Below are 8,551 nucleotides of genomic sequence, written 5' to 3'. Positions count from 1 at the left end.
CCCCACCCTGTGTCCAAGTAGATCTACCCAGTATTCTATATCCAGTGAAAATATTCTTCAAGAAGGAAGGTGAGGTAAATACTAAATTTTTTTTTTTTTTTGAGACGGAGTCTCGCTCTGTCACCCAGGCTGGAGTGCAGTGGCAAAATCTTGGCTCACTGCAACCTCCACCTCCCAGGTTCCAGCGATTCTCCTGCCTCAGCCTCTGGAGTAGCTGGGATTACGGGCATGCACCGCCATACCCGACTAACTTTTCTGTTTTCGGTAGAGATGGGGTTTCACCATGTTGGCCAGGCTGGTCTTGAACTTCTGACCTCAGGTGATCCACCTGCCTTAGCCTCCCAAAGTGCTGGGATTACAGGTGTGAGCCACTGCGCCTGGCAGTAAATACATTTTTAAATAAAATAAAACCACAAGAATTTATTATCAGCACACATGCACTATGAGCAATGCTAAAGAAAGCTATTCAGGCTGAATAAATGAGATCAGACCACAACCTTGGTGTGATATTTGGATTTCCTAAGGCCTGAAATTCTTTAACCCATTTCCCGTTTGCCCCAAGAATACTCACCGGTGGTACTTGTGGTTGCAGCGTTTACCCCGAGACAACTTTGCCACAAAGTATCTCACTTTTATCACTATTTTTGCATTGTTCTAGCAGATTGACTTTGCCAACAAAAGACATTACTCTATTTATATATTCTGTTTTCAGTAACGGCATTTCCAGTTACAAGATACAATAATTATCAACCACTGAAAATGTCAAATCTTAGAAAATGTAGCATTCCTGTGATGTTAACACCGTTTTCGAACAGTTGTTGGCTGAAGATTCATTTGATGAATTTTTCAGAAATAGATGATTCTGATACTTCAGATGACTCTGATGTTAGTCCTATTTAGAAATAACTCCAAAAACAGTTTTTATATTTTATTTTCACATTGAAAAGCAGTCAGATTTGCTTCAGCCTCAAATAGTGTGTTTATGTAAAATCAAATGAGCGCTGGCACCTTCTTTTTTGTCAGTGGGAACAGGGTTAGGTAGAAGGCATGGTGAGATGGTGGAGGAGGAGCCATGTCCCGCTCCTGTTTAGGTGGAAGGCATGGTGAGATGGTAGAGGAGGAACCACGTCCCATTCCTGTTCTATCTCATATACATTTACATGGGTCATGTGTATGTGACCTGTCAATACCAGCTTGTATGAAAGAACTCAAATTGGCTTAAAGGAAATTTAAACACTAAAATATCTTATCAGGATAATAGAAGCTAGCTCAAAAGCCTTTTAGTTCATGTGACTTTGGTAATCTTTGGTAAGTAAAACTAGTTTCAAAATTCTCTTTATAATATAAAATCTAAAAGTCATGTTATGCTAAATTAAGTAAGCCTAGGATTTTCTAGAAATTAAGAGTTATAGTAATAGTTTATATATGTAGTTAAAACTGCTAGATAAAGGCAAAACTATTCTACATACAGAGTGTATGAAAAATAAGATGTGGTTGTTTATTTATTTATTTTTTTTGAGACAGTCTCGTTCTATCCCCCAGGCTGGAGTGCAATGGCACAATTTTGGATTCACTGCAACCTCTGCCTCCTGGGTTCAAGTGATTTTCCTGCCTCCGCTTCCCAAGTAGCTGGGATTACAGTCACCCGCCACCACACCTGGCTAATTTTTATATTTTAGTAGAGATGGGTTTCACCATGTTGGCCAGGCTGGTCTCAAACTCCTGACCTTGAGTTATCTGCCTGTCTCGCCTCCTAAAGTGCTGGGATTGTAGGTGTGAGCCTCCATGCCTGGCCATAATGTAAGATGTGTTTTTGGTAAAGGTTACAAAAATCATAAAGATATGGTTTCTGCTTAAAGGAAAAGTACTCTTGTCTAGATATTTAGAGGTTGTTTCAGAACCAAGGAAAGATGACATGGATGAGAGTAAATGGATAGAAAGAGGAAGAATAAAGGGCTGGGCAACAAGGAGCCTTTGATTCCTTAGCAGCCACGCGTCACCCCTGGTCTGGAGCTGCAGCTGTGCCCTCCTCAGCTGCTAAAGGGGAAAGCTACCAGTAGAATTAGGGATGACACAAACCCTTGGGAAGTTGGTTCAATGGATGTATAAGAAGATGCAGACTAATAAGCAAAAGGCAAAATATTCAATCCCTTGGTTACTGTTATCTGCAGTAGCTAAAATGAAAGTATAAGAGTGCTGGGTTGGGCCTGGACCATGTTCGGTTGTGGGTCTGTCTGATCTCAGGCCACTAGCCTCAAAATTACCTACGAAGGGGGAAATAATGCCAGGGATGAAAGAAAGCACCCTTGAGACCTGTGGTTACGAAGAAGGTAGTAAGGGGCAAAATTAGGTAGTACTGAAGCCGGAGGGCGTGATGTGGGGACTGCTTTGTTCTGTAGATTCGCTTCCTGAGGAACTTCTACCAAAATGAATTATGAGAACAACTAATTTGGGAACAGCGTTTTTGGTTTTAAATGTGTAACTGAGCAGCTTGGCTTCAAATCATGTTTTAAAACTTTGTTTTTTCTCCTTTCTCCCCAATCTCAAGATATAACTTTGAGTCAAGCTGCATACGTGTTTCTTTCATCTTGAAACACAGCCCAGGGATGTGCTGTGGCCTCCCCTCCCTTTCTTTTTCTATTCCATGCTCTCATGCCTTACACACACTTATTTACCTGGTTGCTTGTTAAGCTCACACCACGCTCACTTATCTGGTGATATATTTTCTTAGAAGTTTCAGGGACCGGATCCTGGTATGGACCAGACACTTCCAGCCACGATGGTGCCAGCCACTTCACCAGATGGAACAATAATTCGAGACGAGCCCTGGGACTGGGTCTTGCCACAGGACACCTCCTCACCCCCTGCCTCTTCTGCATTCCAAACCCTCTCTTTAAAATCCCCTGCATTCCTTCCACAAATGGAAGAGTGGAATTGTTTTGTGCTTGTCCATTTGCTGGCACTGATAAGAAAGTCTCACTCTCTTCTATCACACCTCGTTATTATTTTGGCTTCTTTCTACAAGCAGTGAGCAGCCTCACCCTTCTGCTGGTCACAAGTGCAGCAGAGTGGAAGAGCACGTGTGGGCTGAAGTGGGACCCACAGCTCACTGCTGAACAATGGCAGATGGTGTGTGTGATCCAGACACACAGATTATTCCTGAGGGAACGGCCAGCTTGGTGGACTGGATAAAAGGCACTGTAAGAGAAGGGGACCACCCAACTCTCCCCATAAACGCCAAATGGAGCATCCCTGATGAAGCAGCTGATGTGCTTCGTAAGCAAGCCATGTGGGACTGACTTTATGATGACCAGGATGTTCACGGCTCAGTATGCCCAGATCAGGGTAAATGCTGTGGTTAAGGGGGCCCACTGGCCTGGGCACCTCATTGGGTCTAAACTTCCCCTCACGGGTCATCCAGATGCTAATAAAAACATTAGGCTAATTAATAAAAGCACCGGGAAAGGCAAAAGGGAGTCCAAGGACTCATCCTAGGCAGGTGAAAATTTTTAAATGATTATTTTTAAATAAGGTAAAAAATGGGCCAGGCCTGGTGGCTCACACATATACTCCCAGTACTTTGGGGGGCAGAGGTGGGCAGATTACCTGAGATCAGGAGTTCGAGACCAGCCTGGCCAACATGGTGAAACCCCATCTCTACTAAAAATACAAAAATTAGCCAGATGTGGTGGCGCCTATAATCCCAGCTACTCGGGAGACTGAGGGAGGAGAACTGCTTGCAGTGAGTCAAGATTGTGCTACTGTGCTCCAGCCTGGACAGCAGAGTAAGATTCTGTCTCAAAAAAAAAAAAGTAAAAAGTGGATAGGGTGAAACCAAGAGGAAAAAGGAAAGGAGAGAGTCATGGGGTGCATCCTAGCGGTGTGGAATTTGTAGATAGTTGTAAGCAATGGAATGAATAATAGAGAAATGGGGGGATCTTAACACAAAGGTCTTGATACAGCACTATCAAAAGCTGGGTGAACAAAGGGAGCCCCCGCTGGTCCCTCAACAGTAAAGAGCTCCAAACCAGTTTTCCCCAGATTGGAGAAGGCAATCTAATTATAAATATTGGAAGGCAAAAGTTACACTGAGCTAACCAACAATTGCCAGGGCCAACTTTGAGGTGGGTTAATCAAGATAAGATTGACAAAAGAACCAGAATCCCTTGGATCAAGCCCCTGTGGGGCACCCAAATCCTTTTTCACTAGAGAGGGTAAAATGGTCTGGGGGTGGGAAAAAGAAGTTCCTGGGAGCAGAACAGAAAAATGTCAAATTATGAAAGTTGAATTGTTTGATAGACTTATGAAAGTGGAGATGTTTGAACAGGCTTTATGTAAGGTAGTTAGATATCCTTTATCCAAATGCTTTATGAAAATGGATATTGAAGCTGGTGTGATGGTTCACACCTGTAATCCTAGCAGTTTGGGAGGCTGAGGTGGGTGGATCACTTGGGGTTGGGAGTTCAAGACCACCCTGACCAACATGATGAAACCCTGTCTCTACTAAAAATACAAAAATTAGCCAGGTGTGGTGGCACACACCTGTAATCCCAGCTGTTGGGGAGGCTGAGGCAGGAGAATTGCTTCAACCCGGGGGACAGAGGCTGCAGTGAGCCAAGACTGCGCCACTGCATTCCAGCCTGGGCAATAGAGGGAGACTCAGAAAAACAAACAAACAAAAACAGAAAATGGAAAATGGATACTGTACGTGGACTGGGGAAACCCCTACATATTATTGCAAAAGCAGAGGCATGAAAAAATCAACGAAAAAAGTCAAACTCTGTAAAATATTGGAAGAGATTTATTCTGAGCCAAATATGAGAGACTGTGGCCCATGGCACGGCCTCAGGAGACCCTGAGAACATGTGCCCAAGGTGGCTGGGCCACAGCTTGATTTCATAAATTTTAGGGAGACATGAGACATCGATCAATACAGGTAAGACATCCGATCCGGAAAGGTGGAACAACTTGAAACAGGGACTTCCAGCTCATAGGTAGATTTAAATATTTTCTGATGGGCAATTGCTTGAAAGAGGTAAGTTATTATCTAAAGACCTGCAATCAACAGAAGGAATGTCTGGGTTAAGTGAGGGGTTGTGGAGACCAAGTTCCCATGATGCAGAGGAAGCCTCCACGTAGCTTCAGAGAGAACAGATTTTAAATGTTTCCTACCAGAGTTGATTCTCTCCTGGATCAGGGAAAAGGCCTGAAAAAGGAAAAGGATTCTCTTCAGAATGCAACTTTTCCCCACGAGAGACAGCTTTGCAGGGCTATTTCAAGACATGGCAAAGAAACACAATTGGTGGTAAAATACTTCAATTTCATTCAGTGAATCCTTGGCTTGGCTTCCTACCCTTGAGGCTTTTAATAAGTTGAATCTAAAATTCCCTAAAACAGTTCCAGCAAAGCCAACTTAAAAAGAGTCCACCAGCTTAGGCAACATGCTGAGACCCTGTCACTACAAACATAAAAAATGAGCTGGGTGTGGTGGGGTGTGCCGAGGGAGGGTCCCAGCTATTTGGAAGGCTGAGGCAGGAGGATTGTTTGAGCCTGAGAGGCTGAGGCTGCAGGGAGCTCTGATTGCACAATTGTACTCCAGCATGGCTGACAGAGGAAGACCCTGTCTCAGGAAAAAAAAAAAAAAAAAAAAAAACCTCTAGGGCTGGTTACTATTCTTGCCACACTTTATGCAAATAGGCCAAGTATTAAGAGACCAACATTTATTTTGCAAATAAACTGGTCCTACTATGATTCATCCTTGGTAGAAATGGGGAGACTGGAGAGAGAAAAATTTAGATTCTAGCTCTGACTGTTGTTTTTGAGTCTTTATTGTTTGTTTACAATTTGGGCTAATCCTGAATCATTCACTGGCTACAAGTCTCTAAAGAAAAACCGGGTTTTAGTTTCCTTCACGACGTTTGTAGTCGGTTTCTTAATGAAATAGGTTCTTTTATGTTACTGTTCTGGCATACAAATTCCCTTTTGATTGGCATCCTTGTGTGCAAATTATTATTATTATTATTATTATTATTATTTTTTTTTTTTGAGACGGAGTCTCGCTCTGTCGCCCAGGCTGGAGTGCAGTGGCCGGATCTCAGCTCACTGCAAGCTCCGCCTCCCGGGTTCACGCCATTCTCCTGCCTCAGCCTCCCGAGTAGCTGGGACTACAGGCACCCACCACCTCGCCCGGCTAGTTTTTTTGTATTTTTTAGTAGAGACGGGGTTTCACCGTGTTAGTCAGGATGGTCTCGATCTCCTGACCTCGTGATCCGCCCGTCTCGGCCTCCCAAAGTGCTGGGATTACAGGCTTGAGCCACCGCGCCCGGCCGTGTGCAAATTATTAATGTTACGTATCTCTTGTTTTACTTTCTCTGAGAAAACGGAAGTCATGGTATCCTGAAGACTAGAGGTGACTCAACAGCCAGTGACCCTCCCGCACTGGGACTCCCACTGGGCCCGACCTGTCTTCTGACGCCGAGGTACTGCTGCTAAAGCCGGGCAACCCCACGCACCCTCTCTAAGGCTCAGGGACCGTCGCGGAAGAGGAGGGCAGGTGAGGCGGCGAGAGCTGGGTTAGTGGGGCGGAGCCTGGAGGGCGGAGTACGGAGGCCGAAGCAGCCCCATCTTGGCTGCTAGTTTGCCGTGTTGGATACTGATTAACGTCAGTTCCGGGAATGCCTCTGAGCGTTCCTGTTCCTCTGTTGTTCCTTGTGTAAGAGCACGTCCTTATCACACGTCCTGGCCTTAGGGAAATTCCTCCCACCCCCCTGAGGCTTGTGCACTGTGGCATAGGAGCCCTGGGCCCGGGGGAGGCGCGGGGAGCCGCCATCTGGACTCACCATAGCCTGAGACTGACATATGGCGTCTGTTTCTAGGTCCCTATTAAATGTTTATTTTTAAGAACTGAATATGTGGGCCGGGTGCAGTGGCTCACGCCTGTAATCCCAGCACTTTGGGAGGCTGAGGCAGGCGGATCACGAGGTCAGGAGATCGAGACCATCCTGGCTAACTCGGTGAAACCCCGTCTCTACTAAAAATACAAAAAACTAGCCGGGCGAGGTGGCGGGCGCCTGTAGTCCCAGCTACTCGGGAGGCTGAGGCAGGAGAATGGCGTAAACCCGGGAGGCGGAGCTTGCAGTGAGCCGAGATCCCGCCACCGCACTCCAGCCTGGGCGACAGAGCCAGACTCTGTCTCAAAAAAAAAAAAAAAAAAAAAAATCCTGGATCCTGGCCTGGGCAGCTTATGTCAGAAGTGAAAGACTCAAATGAGAACCCACCGTCCACCCCTGATTCCCATATTTTAGCCAGAGCACCCTGAGTCAAGTATAGGCAGGGTTCCACTGACGGAAAAGGCCGTTGCATGCACAGATTCAGGGTGTAAATCTTCCTAGCCGTCTTCTTGCCAGGATGAGTGTGCATTGGAGGAGGAGAAATGACCAGATTTTTCAGGATTTTCGGGATGACTGCACACTGATAATTCCTGGAGACTTAACATGACACTGTTCCTTCATTCCAGGGGGTGGGGGTGAGAGTAAGCAGGTCAGATGGCAAAGAACATTTGAGATCAGCTCCATCTTATAGTGAAATTATTAATAGCAAGCCAGGAACCACCATGTGGCGAATATTCCATTTCAGAATCCATGCTTAGAACAGAGAAATGTTTGCCAGAAGCTTGGAAAAGAAGCCACACAAAATCCAGGCGTCTTCTGTCTCGGTGGGATCTTGGGGGTCCAGCGGCTGGGGGCATCTTCTGATTTCCCCCCAAGGGAAAGAGAATTGCTGCCCTGGTACCTCCCATCAATAAGAGAGGGGGCACCGTGCCAGGCAGGGCGTTCTGGATTTTGGAGGCAGAATAGTCTTCAGCAGTTAACTGTTCTCCTTTTAAGAAAAATAAAGAGTCTGGCTTTCAACTGGGCTCAAATGGAGGCTCACCACTTACTAGAGGTGAAACTAGTAAGCCAATGAACACTATGAATGTTCCATTTCAGAATATATGCTTAGAACAGACAACCTATACCATAAAGTACAAGTTGTCAAGGGACCTGGGCCTCCATGAGTGAGTGTCACCCAGCACTCATGCCCCAGATATGCACGGCAGCACCCTGCTAACCAGGAGGGGTGAGGCATGTGGCTCAGGCTTGTGCACGACTGACATGACTGCACCCCGCTAGCCAGGAGGGGTGAGGCATGTGGCTCAGACTCACACATGGCTGATACGGCTGACTCCTGTTGTACTCCCTGGTCTCTCTCCCTACACTGATGGCCTCACAGGTTGTTCCCTCTGACCAGTCCTATAGAGGAGAAAATATTTCAGCCTAATTTCTGGATTTTTTAAATGAAATACTGGCATTACCCAAAAGTGCATGGCCACACACTTCCCCTCTGAGGGGTGGCCCTAAATGATGCAGAGGGTGAAACTGCCTTTGCAAAAATGATGAGTGAGAAAATTATGGCGGTGAAAGAGATCTGACCTGACCAATCCCATCTTGCCTTTAACTCCAAACTGCCCTCAGTCATTCCTAGGCTTGGGCCAAGCTAACTTTGGGAAAAA

The 8,551-nt window shown here is 45.8% G+C and overlaps 1 long non-coding RNA gene across 1 annotated transcript; it reads right to left on the bottom strand.

The window, feature by feature from the left end:
* Positions 1-4,859: 4,859 nt before the first annotated feature.
* On the bottom strand, positions 4,860-6,561 carry LOC117079352. Its single transcript, XR_004435381.1, has 3 exons — positions 6,462-6,561; positions 5,173-5,206; positions 4,860-5,055 (listed from the first exon to the last, which is right to left on the bottom strand). It is a non-coding gene; the product is annotated as an uncharacterized LOC117079352 (long non-coding RNA).
* Between the last annotated feature and the right edge of the window lie 1,990 nt (positions 6,562-8,551).

Source organism: Trachypithecus francoisi, unplaced genomic scaffold, assembly GCF_009764315.1.
Source record: "Trachypithecus francoisi isolate TF-2019V2 unplaced genomic scaffold, Tfra_2.0 Lachesis_group7, whole genome shotgun sequence".
In the NCBI taxonomy this organism is placed as follows: Eukaryota; Metazoa; Chordata; class Mammalia; order Primates; family Cercopithecidae; genus Trachypithecus; species Trachypithecus francoisi.
This window is presented reverse-complemented; position numbering and strand designations above follow the sequence as displayed.